This window comes from Etheostoma spectabile, chromosome 7, assembly GCF_008692095.1.
Source record: "Etheostoma spectabile isolate EspeVRDwgs_2016 chromosome 7, UIUC_Espe_1.0, whole genome shotgun sequence".
Lineage (NCBI taxonomy): Eukaryota > Metazoa > Chordata > Actinopteri > Perciformes > Percidae > Etheostoma > Etheostoma spectabile.
Window position 1 is genome coordinate 18,414,766 of NC_045739.1, and position 12,791 is coordinate 18,427,556.

Sequence of the window (12,791 nt, forward strand, 5' to 3'; positions counted from 1 at the left end):
ACATTCAGCTTAACATGTTTGATTAAAATATGCCAAAAAACACAACATCACTATAAATCTTTGTATTTTTAAGAGCCATACACGAGGCATGAGCCTGTTTAAGGTGATTGTTTTTCTTTCTTCCTGTCAGAAATGTTTAAATAGCAATGATGCAGTTCTCTGTTTTTGTAATAGAAGGGCCAATAAAAAAGCGGGTGATAGGTAAGATGAAAGACCAACTGTTCTTTTTGTATTTGGCCAAATGTAGGTATAGGTTCTGCATGTGTCCTGTCAATATGTGATTAATTCACTCTCAGACTATTTGTTTTGTTTACATTAAGAGTCTGTCTGGCCTTCTGCATTTTAGAAGTATCCGCTATCAAGGATCGCTCTGCTGAACTTCTGTGGAAAAGAGCCGCATAGTTACCTCATCCGGGTTTAGAATCAGACCACAAAGAAATCTGATTCAGGATACACAGCACATTTTCTCAATTCATGGCATGATTTAATAAATCATGACGGTTTACAATTGTTAGGACTTAAGCTCAGGTCTTTGCAGTGCCTTGTCAATGTCTCACATGAGCAAATCTGAGAAAAGTCCAGTTAGGAAGTGAGACTTGTGACCCTGCACGAGAGAGAGGCTTGACAGGGGTTTCAAGAAGTTTTCATCTTCTAATAGTTTGATGGAGTTTTACTTGAGGAGAACGTTGCATGAGCCTTGTCATCTGGATCTGTTTAGACTGGCGTGTGCATGGAGCTGGCAGCCAGATGACTTTAGCTGAGGGACAATGAAATCTCCTGGGTCCGCAGGAGAGAAAGCCCGTATTCTGATTTTTCCTCAGATGAAACCACATCTGGGCAGCTTTAGCACATACCTCTGCAGCTTGTGTGTGGGTGTGACATCGAGGCATTGCAGTTATTTGTTCATTTAAAGTTGATTATTTGACAACAAGTAGTAATTTGTTGGTCCAATTTAAATTGCCAAGTTATACACAGCATAACATTGTCAGTGATACTCAAAATAATGGATAATAGTTCTGTTCATTGAAGACTGTGGGATTGTTATTTAATGGTTGCCGAAAGAGTGCATGGTACTCTTATCAGCCCCTTGGGGTCACAGACAATGGTAATTACTAAAAGAGCTCACTTTTTAATGTATGCAATCACAAATTTGTCTAGTTTGATTTCTTCAGGTTGTAAGTCTTGCACCCGTCATCTGTTTACATCAGGATCTTTTGAAAAATCACTTAAAAAACTAAAGGTGTGAAAGGACAATGTTCATTGTCACGCAAGCCAAAAGATATGAGGGATATCTGTTTGGGTAGTTTGTGATAGATCTTAGAACTTATCGATATCAATTCGAATTTTTTTTACTGTAATACCATTTTATTTTAAGAACACTCAAACAGAGCTATTACTTTTTAGGAACTTTTACTTACACAATCAGTGTTATACAAATGGTGCAGGGATTAGAGCGTTATCTGATGGATGGATTTTGCATGTGGCAGACAATCTCTCTTTCTCTCTTTCTCTTTTTTAAAATGGCGTATGAGATATACATGTAGGGTTCACTATGTGACAATACCTTTGTAGCACACCTGCATGATTGAAGCTACCCCACATGGTACATTTCTTTGTTGCATACAGGTACCAAGGAAACATATAAGAAGGAAGAGTCAACGTCATTTAATTTTGATTTGGCCAGACTTGGTGCCAGCATTGTTTTCCTTGTTATTGATCTTGCACAGATCATGGCTGTCTCCAGCAGCAGCTACATCATGACATTGTGATACGTGAGCAAACTGGGCAAGTCCGACATAATTATAAATGCAACACTTTTGTTTTTGCCCCTATTTTCATGAGCTGAACTCAAAGATCTAAGATTTTTTTCTTTCGTACACAAAAGGCTCAACCAGGTCAGCTAACCAGGCGCCCCCCATTATTCAGTTTTAAATGTGGTTTCCTGACTACCAGACTAACAACATCAAAGTACACTGACCAAAATTATAAACGCAAAACTTTTGCTTTTTCCCCCATTTTTCATGAGCAACTTTTCTATTTCTGAGTTTGGCACCCAGGTAAAAATTTGTATTAATGTGCATAAAGACCCAAGAAAAGATGGAAAATCTCCAAAAGACATCAAATGACAGATTAGACATTCGTATATAATAGTCACAAAAGTTAGATTTTATTTCCATCATTTACACTTTCAAAATAACAGAAACAAAAAAAATGGCGTGCAAAAGTTGGGCACCCTGCAGACTTACTATGTACTGCCCCCTTTGGAAAGTATCACAGCCACAAAGTCTTTCAGTTCTTGTTTGAGGTATCTTCGCCCATTCCTTCTTCCAAACTCTTCCAGTCTTGATATTTCTGGGGTGTCTGTCACACACTGTTCTTTAAAGGTCTATCCATAGATTTTCAATTAGTTGAGGTCAGGAGATTGTGAAGGCCTTGGCAAAATTTGCAGTTTAACCTCTTGATGTAATCTACCTTTGATTTTGAGGTGTGTTTAGGATCATTGTCATTTGAGAAGCTATCCTCTCTTTAACTGCATTTTCACAGATGGCATTAAGTTGGCTGCAATACAACCCCAAAGCATGTTGGACAGAAATTCTTTTCATTAAATTCTGTGCCCTTCTCTCCAAACGTACCTTTACTCATTCCGGCCAAAAAGTTTTTTTAACCTCATCGGTCCACGAACTTGTTTCCACATGCATCATTGTCTACATGTTCATTTGCAAACTCCAAACGCTGATTGTTGGTGAGGATGTAGAAGAGGTTTTCGTCTGATGCTCTCGTGATACTTGTATCTCTATAGTGGAATGAGTACCACAACTCCAGTTGCGCCAGTCTTTCTGGATGGAACGTGGGTTTGACTTGCTTTTCTCACAATCCTGCGAGCTGTTCTGTCTGATTTTTTTTCTTGGTCTTCCGATCTTACTTTAACTTCCACTGTTCCACTGAATGCCATTCTTAATTACATCCGAACAGAGGATATTGGCATCTGAAAAGCTTTGCTATCTCTTATAGCCTTCTCCTGCTTTGTGACCGTTAACTATTTTCAGTTTCAGTTTTTTTCGACAACTGCTTAGAAGAACCCATGGTGCTGATTGTTGGGGCAAGGTCAAATGAGTCTGAATATTTAAAACCTTAAATTGACATCACTGGTCTTTTCAGACGTTGATTGAGAACAATCCATGATAATGTCAGGTCTCAGCTTTCAAAAGGGCGTGCATGTTTAAACTCTGCAGGTGGTGCCCCAAATCTTTGCAGACGCCATTTTTTTGTTTTCTGTTATTTTGAAAGTTAAATGATGAAAAAAATCTAACTTTTTGTGACATATTATACAAATGTCTATCTGTCATTTAATGCCTTTGGAGATTTTCCATCTTTTCTTGGCTTCTTTATGTACTTATACAAATTTTTACCTGGGGTGCCAAAACTTTCTAGCCCCACTGTATAACCAAATTGCCTGAATATTATTAAATCACTAACATTTTGAGGTTGGTTAGTTATAATAACAAATATTCCTATTACAATCAAATGCATGTAGAATGCTGAAGGCTTGCCATCAATGATGTATGTGATGACTGTTCCTTTTATAAGTTTACTTGACGGGTACCATTTGAAATACCTGATGCACAGGTTATTATTAAAATGAATGGAAAATGGAATCTTGTATCAACACTTATGTTAAAAATGATATAACACAGAAGATTTATCCCAATCAGGTCACACAGATTCTAAATTTTAAAAGTTGAAACAGCGCTGGTATGGATCGTCACTGGTGTCAGCATTCTGTCAGTACTTTGAATTTGTGTACCGGAATTGGTATCGGGAGAGAATAGGCAGGATTGGTTCTCCTTAGTTGTTATAAGTCTTTCTTGGGACACATTAGGACGTGACTAGCAACACAGAGCTTTGAGTCCCTGAAGGCTGCAAATGCTTTTTGAAAGTTATTTCCAGCGGTAGATTGTCTTCTTGTTTAACTATCACAAGGCAGTCCTGTTGTGTTTTTTGTTATTTACCTGTCATCATGCAGGCCTGTACCAGCAGCTCCCTAAGCTTTTGCATGACCATTGCTGTGCCATGTCATCACATTTTGTGGCCTTCACCTTCAAAACTTTACCTTTAACACTGTAAACCAGATTTCTGACATATATCCTCAAATATCCGTCATCAACTTTTGCCTGCTGTCCTCAGGAACTCCACTGCATACCAGCTCTTTTCAAACGCTACATTTTACAGATGTATTGGCTGTGGCTGCACACGGGTTTTGCAATGAGGAAATATATAGACTTGTGGTTCATATGAGTGTTTCCAGAGTGATGTCGTTGCGGGTGAGTGGAGGGTGTACAAAGGGAATTGTGGTGTCTTGACAGATGACTCATCATTTGGGAAACAAGCGTGACAAATGTCAATAGGGCATTTACTTTTCACAATAAACACCTTGCTGAAAGAGTAAACATATATCCATTGCCAAATGTACCTTGCCACAAAAAACAACAACTCTCAATCATCCCTAGAGAAAACAGAGGTAGTATTTTCACTGGCTTGTGCGCATTCTATAATAACAGTTAGCTGTGGGTGGGAAGCCGGTGAAGACAAACATGACTGCTCGAGGTCATCACAGGTCCAAATTTTGTGCCCAAAAAAAGCCCAGAAAATATTACCGGGAGACATGGCACCAGATTGACAGGGGATTGCTATTTACAAGTCAACGTAAATTTACAATTGTCAAAACAGAAATTTGTGTTTATCTAATCTAACGAATTTGTCATCTCCCTTGTGCCTGGCCAACTCCTTGCTCAGAAAGTTGGTAAAATACATCCATTCGGTTGAAACAGCAAGGCTAATCCACTTGTTATTTAGTTTAAAAGTCCACTTATGTCATGGTAATGGATCATGACAAACACATTGTTAAGAATAACTTTGCAGTTTTGTTATCTAGCATATTAAAGATAACTTTGGCCGTTGCCTTTTTAAACTAAATAACAATGTCTTGGGGTGTTACCAGACTCTCAACAGAGACCATTACTTTGGTGCCTGTCACTAAGGACAAAGCAGGAAAGGTGAGGAGTGTGGATGTATAGACCTATTGCTTTAACTAGTGTCTATCAAAAGTCCTGAAAGAATTTTATTAGATAGGTTGTGTGTTTATTTGTACAGTTCAAATAACCAGTTTTGCTTCAAGGCCAGGCATGGTACTGATCTATGTATCTATGCACTAAAGGAAATGGTAGAAACCTACAGAAGACAAAAATCCTGTTTTTATTCATTTTATTGATGCCTCCAAGGCTTGACCGAGTTAACCACCACAAGCTGTTTTGAAATTGGGCGAAGAGGAGTAACAAATAGTATATTTGAATCTGGCTTTTGGTATTCCAATCAGAGCATATAGATCAAATGGGGGAATATATTCTCTATTCCGTTTGGTATTGATAATCGCGTCCGTCGGGGGGGACTATCACGACCCTCTTTAATATTTACATGCATGACCTGTCTAACCAGCTAAGACAGTGTAAAACAGGATGCCGATTGGTAACATGCTAGTGAACCATCTTATGTATGCTGATGTCTTGGCTGCTCTCCTAGCAGTGCGGGGTTCGGGAGTTGTTGAATATTCGTTCCGATTATGTTGTTAAATTTGATGTGAAATATAATGCCACTAAGTTTGGTTAGATCTGTATAGTGAAAGAGGTACAGACCTATTTTTCCATCTTTCCATCTGGCAGGGCAAGTATTTGGGTCACATCTTAAAGACTAGGTTAGATGATGAACATGTATAGGCAGCGTCGCATGTATATAAGCTAACAGCTCGCCAGGAATTTCTCTCTCTAGTGTTCTGATACTGTCAAGATAAACTTCTTAAAGCATATTGTACTGCTTTTTACACTGCCCCTTGTGGGTCAAATTCAAAAAGGCAAGCTTCAATAAGCAGTGGGTCGTTATAAGATTGCTTGTGCATCTACTCAGAAAACCAAGGTGGTGTGTGCAAGTGATTTGTTCTGTTAAGTAGGAGTTATTACTTTCTCTGCTTTCTGAGGAATCTGATGTATAAATGTAATGGTACCGGAATTCTTCTGTAACTCTGTCATTTCACGACTGTCTGTCATTTCTTTTTTTATACACCATGAGTTGAATAATAAAGTCTATCTAGCTATGATCTATCTATGGTGCTTTTACTAACATTGCTAATTTACTACCTGACCTGTGCTTTTCCAACTGAGCAAGGCCACCACTTGCACAGGTCATTTGGTTCACACTTGTAGCCGCAGATGGAATTTGAATACACACTACAAGCACTTCTATCGTGCATGTCTGATTTCCACTTAGGTATACACAGTGGCAAAAAGACCCGAGACCCACTCTAATACAAACCCCAATTTCAAGGAAGTTGGGACATTGTGTAAAATGTACAGAATACAATGGTTTACAAATCTTTTCCAACTATTTTCAATTAAATACAAAGACAAGTTGTTTATTGTTCAAACTGATAAACTTTAATTTTTTGTGTGCACATATTCACTCATTTTCAATTTGATCCTGCAACACGTTCTGAAAAACCTGGGACAGGAGAAACAAAAGACTGGGAAAGTTGTTCCAAACAATGTTCCTGTGGAACATTCCACAGGTGAACAGGTTAATTGGTCATGATTGGGTATTAAAGGAGCCTCCCCAAAAGGCTCAGTCTTCACAAGCAAGGATGGGGCAAGGTTCACCACATTGTGAACAACTGCGCAAGCAAATAGTCCAATAGTTTAAAGGTGCGATGACATGAAAATTTCATTTATGAGTTTTTTTAACAATATGAGTTTCCCCAGCCTGCCTGGTACCCCAGTGACTAGAAAAGGCAATGTGTGTATATCGAGTCCTGGTTATCCTCTCTGCCTTTGAGAAAATAAAAACTCCACCATGCAAAGCAAAAGCAACATATCACAACGGGCCTTCATGTGGGAGGGCCCAAAAAGATGCTAGAAGAATAGGTCTGGATGGGGCAGAGGGCCCAAAGAAAAAGCCTTTCTACAGGGCCCAGAATGGTGTCTACGCCCCTGCACCGGTCCAAAGAGGAAAAGGACCATGCAGATTGTTATCAGCACATAATTAAAAAACAGCTTCTGTGTTGGTATGGGGGTGTGTTAGTGCCCATGGTATGGGTAGGTTGACATCTGTGAAGGCACATTAAGTTGAAAGGTACAAAGGTACCCAGGTAAGAATTTGTATAATGAGCATGAGAAGCCAAGAAAAGATGGAAAAATCTCCAAAAGGCATCAAATGACAGATTAGACATTTGTATAAATGTTACAAAAAGTTAGATTTTATTTCCATCATTTAAACTTTCAAAATAACAGAAAACAAAAAAATGGCGTCTGCAAAGGTTGGGCCCCTGCAGAGTTATAACATGCACCCACCCCCTTTTGAAAGCTGAGACCTGACAGCGTCATGGATGTTCTCAATCATCGTCTGGAAAGACCAAGTGACGTCAATCTTAAGTTTTAAATGCCAGAACATCTGACCTTGCCAACAATCAGCACCATGGGTCTTCTAAGCCAGGGGTCTTCAACAGGGGGTTCTGCGACCCTAGGGGTCGCGGAGGTACTGCATGGGGGTCGCGAAAGTTTGGTTGATTAGACTTTTTTTTTTATAAGTAATGGCAGTCATCAGGAACAGTGGAAGTTAAAGCAAGATCTGGAAGACCAAGACAAATACAGACAGAACCGCTCGCAGGATTGTGAGAAAAGCAAATCAAAACCCATGTTTGACTGCACAATCCATCCAGAAAGACTGGCAGACAATGGAGTTGTGCTACACCCTTCCACTATAAAGAGATAAAAGGATCATCAGAGTCATCAGAAGAAAACCTCTTCTACGTCCTCCCCAAAAATCTGCGTTTGGAGTTTGCATAGAACATGTAGACAAGCCTGTGCATTGTGAAAAAGTTCTGTGGACCGATGAGGTTAAATAGAACTTTTGGCCGGAATGGGCAAAGGTACGTTTGGAGAAGAAAGGGCACAGAACTTATGAAAATAACCTCTGTCCAACGTGTTAGCATGGGGGTGGATCAATTATGCTTTGGGTGTATTGCAGCCAGTGGCACCGGGAACATTTCACAAGTAGAAGGAAAAATTGAAAAAGTCGTACATCAAGCAAGAATGGGAAATAATTTTTTTTTTGTTTTACCACAACTGCATTGGAATTGGGGTTGACCCAGTTGACCGCATAAACTGGGATCTAACTGTCCTGTCTCGGGTCAGTACTTGGGTTTTACGGTTTGGATAGACCCATGAAGACCTAGCTCTGCACAACTAAACCCCTACTGGTTGGTTGGCGTCTGCATAGATTGAGAAGGAAAGCCTAAACCTCCTAGTGCTGGCTGGTGAAGCCCTCCCCAGGTCAACTATTGAGTTAGCAGCAACACAGATGTCAGTGAAAGGCAATTACATTACAAATTGTTGCACTGGGGAATCATATTAGCTAGTTATGTCAAAACATGTCAAAAGTTTCTTTCCAGAATATGTCAGTTGTTTTGACATACCATAACATCTATGTGATTATCCACCTATGTAATCTCTCACGAGAGTGCAAATCTACTTTAATGTTTTGTAACTACTTCATTGGAAAATTGATTATGATATGATTTTCAGCTTGTACAGTAAGTTGGCTATGTAGACATATTTTGTGATGAGACAGCTACCCACAAATGGCTTTTTGTAAACGATGTTGAAAGTAACATATACCGTTCAAATTGGTCTAAAAGCTGGTCTTTGTTTTTGTCATATCTTGCAGCATCAACAATAAACTGCAGCAGCCAGAAGCGGCATCTGGGGTCCTTGAGTACGCCATGAAGCATTTTGGAGAACTGGTGAGTGCTTTTTCCCCCTAACCTATGTTGCGTTAAGACCACACATGGGGCAAAAATCCTCTTCCAGTCGTACCACCACAACTCCACATCAAGGATGCTGCTGCAGAGGGCCTTTGTAAAAAACATTTTGCCACTTATACCTTTTAGCAAGGCCTTAACAACTCCTTGGACCTTTGCATTGTTGATGCATTTACAGACTAAATACGTTCTTAGTTAGCAACAGTGTGCTGTATTATATATGGTCTCTTGTCTGCTTACACCTTCTTAACGGGATTCCATTCCTCATACACACAGGTCAACATGGGGAAGAGGGCCATTTGAGACACATACTCCCAGAACACCCTGTTCTAATATGTTGCATATGAAAAAACATCTGTTAAGCTGATCAGTGGTCAATAGCAATCATCCAATGGACAGGATCTTTGGATTTTCTTTACACTTTGTGTGTTAAAAAATGTGTATTTCTTAAATACTTGGGACCTTTTGCCAGTGGTAAAGGATATGTGTCATACAGAAAATACAAACATAATTTAAATTGCAAGCAGCGTTGGACGGGCCCTCGCAAATGCGCGCGTTGGGGTTACTGGCGGACGCGCTACTTCTGACCGTGCATTGGTGCGGCTCGGGCACTGCAAATTGTCACCAATGAAGATGGAACTCCTGGTGAGTTCAGTGATACCTCACACAAGACTCTATCGTACAGTCATTATCGTGAAAGGGGGAGTGGCAGAATCATAATTTACACTGCTCTATTGATACATTAGGTACAGTGGCTTGAATAAGCGTACACACCCATGCTAAAGTTGTTTCAAACAAGGAATAAAAAATCTTTGGAAATTGATCTTAATGCCTAAAAAAAAATTAGGAAAATCCACCCTTAAGGAAAGCATTTTCCTTGTGAATAAATAATGTATAGTAAATAAATAAATATTCTTTCTTAAAACACATGGGACATGAGTATACACACCCCTATGTTAAATCCCATAGAAGCAAGCAGATTTTTATTTTTAAAGGACAGTTATTTCATGTATCAGTATACTAGCATCATGATAAAGTTCCCTTTAGCATTTTTTTTGGACATTTTGTTTGTTTTGACAACATTTCTTGTCACTTTTGACGTTTTCTAACTTTCCCAAAGTTCTTTTTTCATTTTCGGTGGTTACATCTTTTTTCCTTTTCTTAAAATGCTATGAAATTAAAAACACACAATTCAATGAAAATAGAGAACTGATGGCGAGCAGAAGCAACATGTAGCATGTAGCATGTAGCACGCACTGACTACAAGTCTACTAATCCAACACTACTGCACTGACGCACACATGCCCCGCGAGCAAACACACACACACACACACACACACACACACACACCACACACAAACCACACACACACACACACACACACACACACACACACACACACACACGAACCCAAACATATACAGACAGACAGACAGACAGACACAGACCCACACAGACAGAACACACACACACACACGCGCCCATACACAGACAGACCCAGACAGACAGACATACACACACACAGACCAACACGCACACACACACAGACACATACACACATGCACGCATGCACGCATACACAGACAGACAGACAGACAGACAGACCCACACACAAACAGACAGACCCCGACAGACAGACAGACCCACAGACAGACCCAATCAGACAGACAGACAGACAGATACTATACCAGTCCAACTGCATTTTCTCTTCCTCAGCCAGGCAGAAGCTTTTTGTACCACTTCTTCTTCTTTGGCTTTTGCATTACCTGGCTCTGAAGATCTACCAGCTGGGACCTCAAGGTGCTCTCAGTCCTCTCCCACTCCTGCTCTTTTTCCTGCTGAGTCAGCTTCAGGTTTTCTGTGGCCTGAAGAAGGGATGGTTTTTCCTCCTTCCACTGGTTGAGATGACTCTCCATCTGATGTTCATATTTTTTCTTCAGAGCATCCATGAGGTTCTTGTTGTTTTGGTCCTGCATCTCTAGCTGGGCTCTATGGGAAGCCTGGGATCTTTCCAGAATCTCCTTTGCCTCCTTGTCCTGTTTTAGGAGAGCTTCCCCACCTGAATTTATCCTTTGCTCCTGAGCTTGAGCCCTCTCAATCTCCAGATGGCTCCAACATCACGTTGGTGGTCTTACCTACTGTAAGCATATGTCTCTCTTCCGACGCTTCAACTTCTGAGTTGCCACAATATTTTTAAGGGCTGCCTTCCCTTCATCTGCTTTAAATCAACTTTCAGGGCTTCAGTAATGAAGGTCTGCAGGTCCTGATCTTTTTGGGCTTTTTCCAGCTGGGATTTCAGACGCTCTTTTTCCCCTGGTGGGGAATGGACACGTTCAGCCGAAGCCTCATCCAGGGGCTCTATGGAAGCCTGGGATCTTCCCGTGCTCCTGTGCTCCTTCTCCTGTTCTAGGAGAGCTTCCTCCACTTGCTCAATATCCTAGCTCCTGAGCTTGAGCCCTTTCCATCTCCAGAAAGCTCTCCAACTCCACGTTGGTTACTTACCTTGAGCTTCTGCTTTCTTTACAAAGTCCATCTTGAGTCGCCACTTCCTTTTTCAGGGCCTCTTCTCTCCCTTCATCTGCTCCAATTTAACCTTCAGGTCTCAGTAATGAAGTACTGCAGGTCCAGATCTTTTTGGGCTTTTTGCAGCCTGTTGCTTTTTTTCCCAGTTGGGATTTCAGTTGCTCTGTTTCCTGGGTGAGGAGGAGACACGTTCAGCCGGAGCCTCAACCAGCTGGGTTTCTAGGGAAGCTGGGATCTTCCCGTATCTCCTTTGCCTCCTTCTCCTGTTCGTAGGAGAGCTTCCTCCACTTGCTCAATTTACCTTCTGCTCCTGAGCTTGAGCCTTTCCATCTCCAGAAAGCTCTCCAACTCCACGTTGGTCTTACTTACCTTGAGCTTCTGTCTCTCTTTACAGAGCTCCATCTTCGAGTCTCTACTTCCTTTTTCAGGGCCTCATTCTCTCCCTTCATCTGCTCCAATTCAACCTTCAGGTCTTCGTAATAAAGTACTGCAGGTCAGATCTTTTGGGCTTTTCGCAGCCTGTTGCTGATTTTCCAGCTGGGAGTCAGATAAAAGATCTGGACCTGCAGTACTTTATTACTGAAGACCTGAAGGTTGAATTGGAGCAGATGAAGGGAGAGAATGAGGCCCTGAAAAAGGAAGTAGAGACTCAGAAGATGGAGCTCTGTAAAGAGAGACAGAAGCTCAAGGTAAGTAAGACCAACGTGGAGTTGGAGAGCTTTTTCTGAGATGGAAAGGGCTCAAGCTCAGGAGCAGAAGGATAAATTGAGCAAGATGGAGGAAGCTCTCCTAGAACAGGAGAAGGAGGCAAAGGAGATACGGGAAAGATCCCAGGCTTCCCATAGAACCCAGCTGGTTGAGGCTCCGGCTGAACGTGTCTCCTCCTCACCCAGGGAAACAGAGCAACTGAAATCCCAACTGGGAAAAACCAGCAACAGGCTGCAAAAAGCCCAAAAAGATCTGGACCTGCAGTACTTCATTACTGAAGACCTGAAGGTTAAATTGGAGCAGATGAAGGGAGAGAAGGAGGCCCTGAAAAAGGAAGTGGCGACTCAGAAGATGGAGCTTTGTAAAGAAAGACAGAAGCTCAAGGTAAGTAAGACCAACGTGGAGTTGGAGAGCTTTCTGGAGATGGAAAGGGCTCAAGCTCAGGAGCTGAAGGATAAATTGAGCAAGATGGAGGAAGCTCTCCTAGAACAGGAGAAGGAGGCACAGGAGACACGGGAAAGATCCCAGGCTTCCCATAGAGCCCAGCTGGATGAGGCTTCGGCTGAACGTGTCCATTCCCCACCAGGGGAAAAAGAGCGTCTGAAATCCCAGCTGGAAAAAGCCCAAAAAGATCAGGACCTGCAGACCTTCATTACTGAAGCCCTGAAAGTTGATTTAAAGCAGATGAAGGGAGAGA

The 12,791-nt window shown here is 41.3% G+C and overlaps 1 protein-coding gene across 1 annotated transcript in view; it reads right to left on the reverse strand.

The window, feature by feature from the left end:
* mtor (mechanistic target of rapamycin kinase) overlaps positions 1-12,791 on the reverse strand; it is a 104,557-nt gene that overhangs the window by 38,997 nt on the left and 52,769 nt on the right.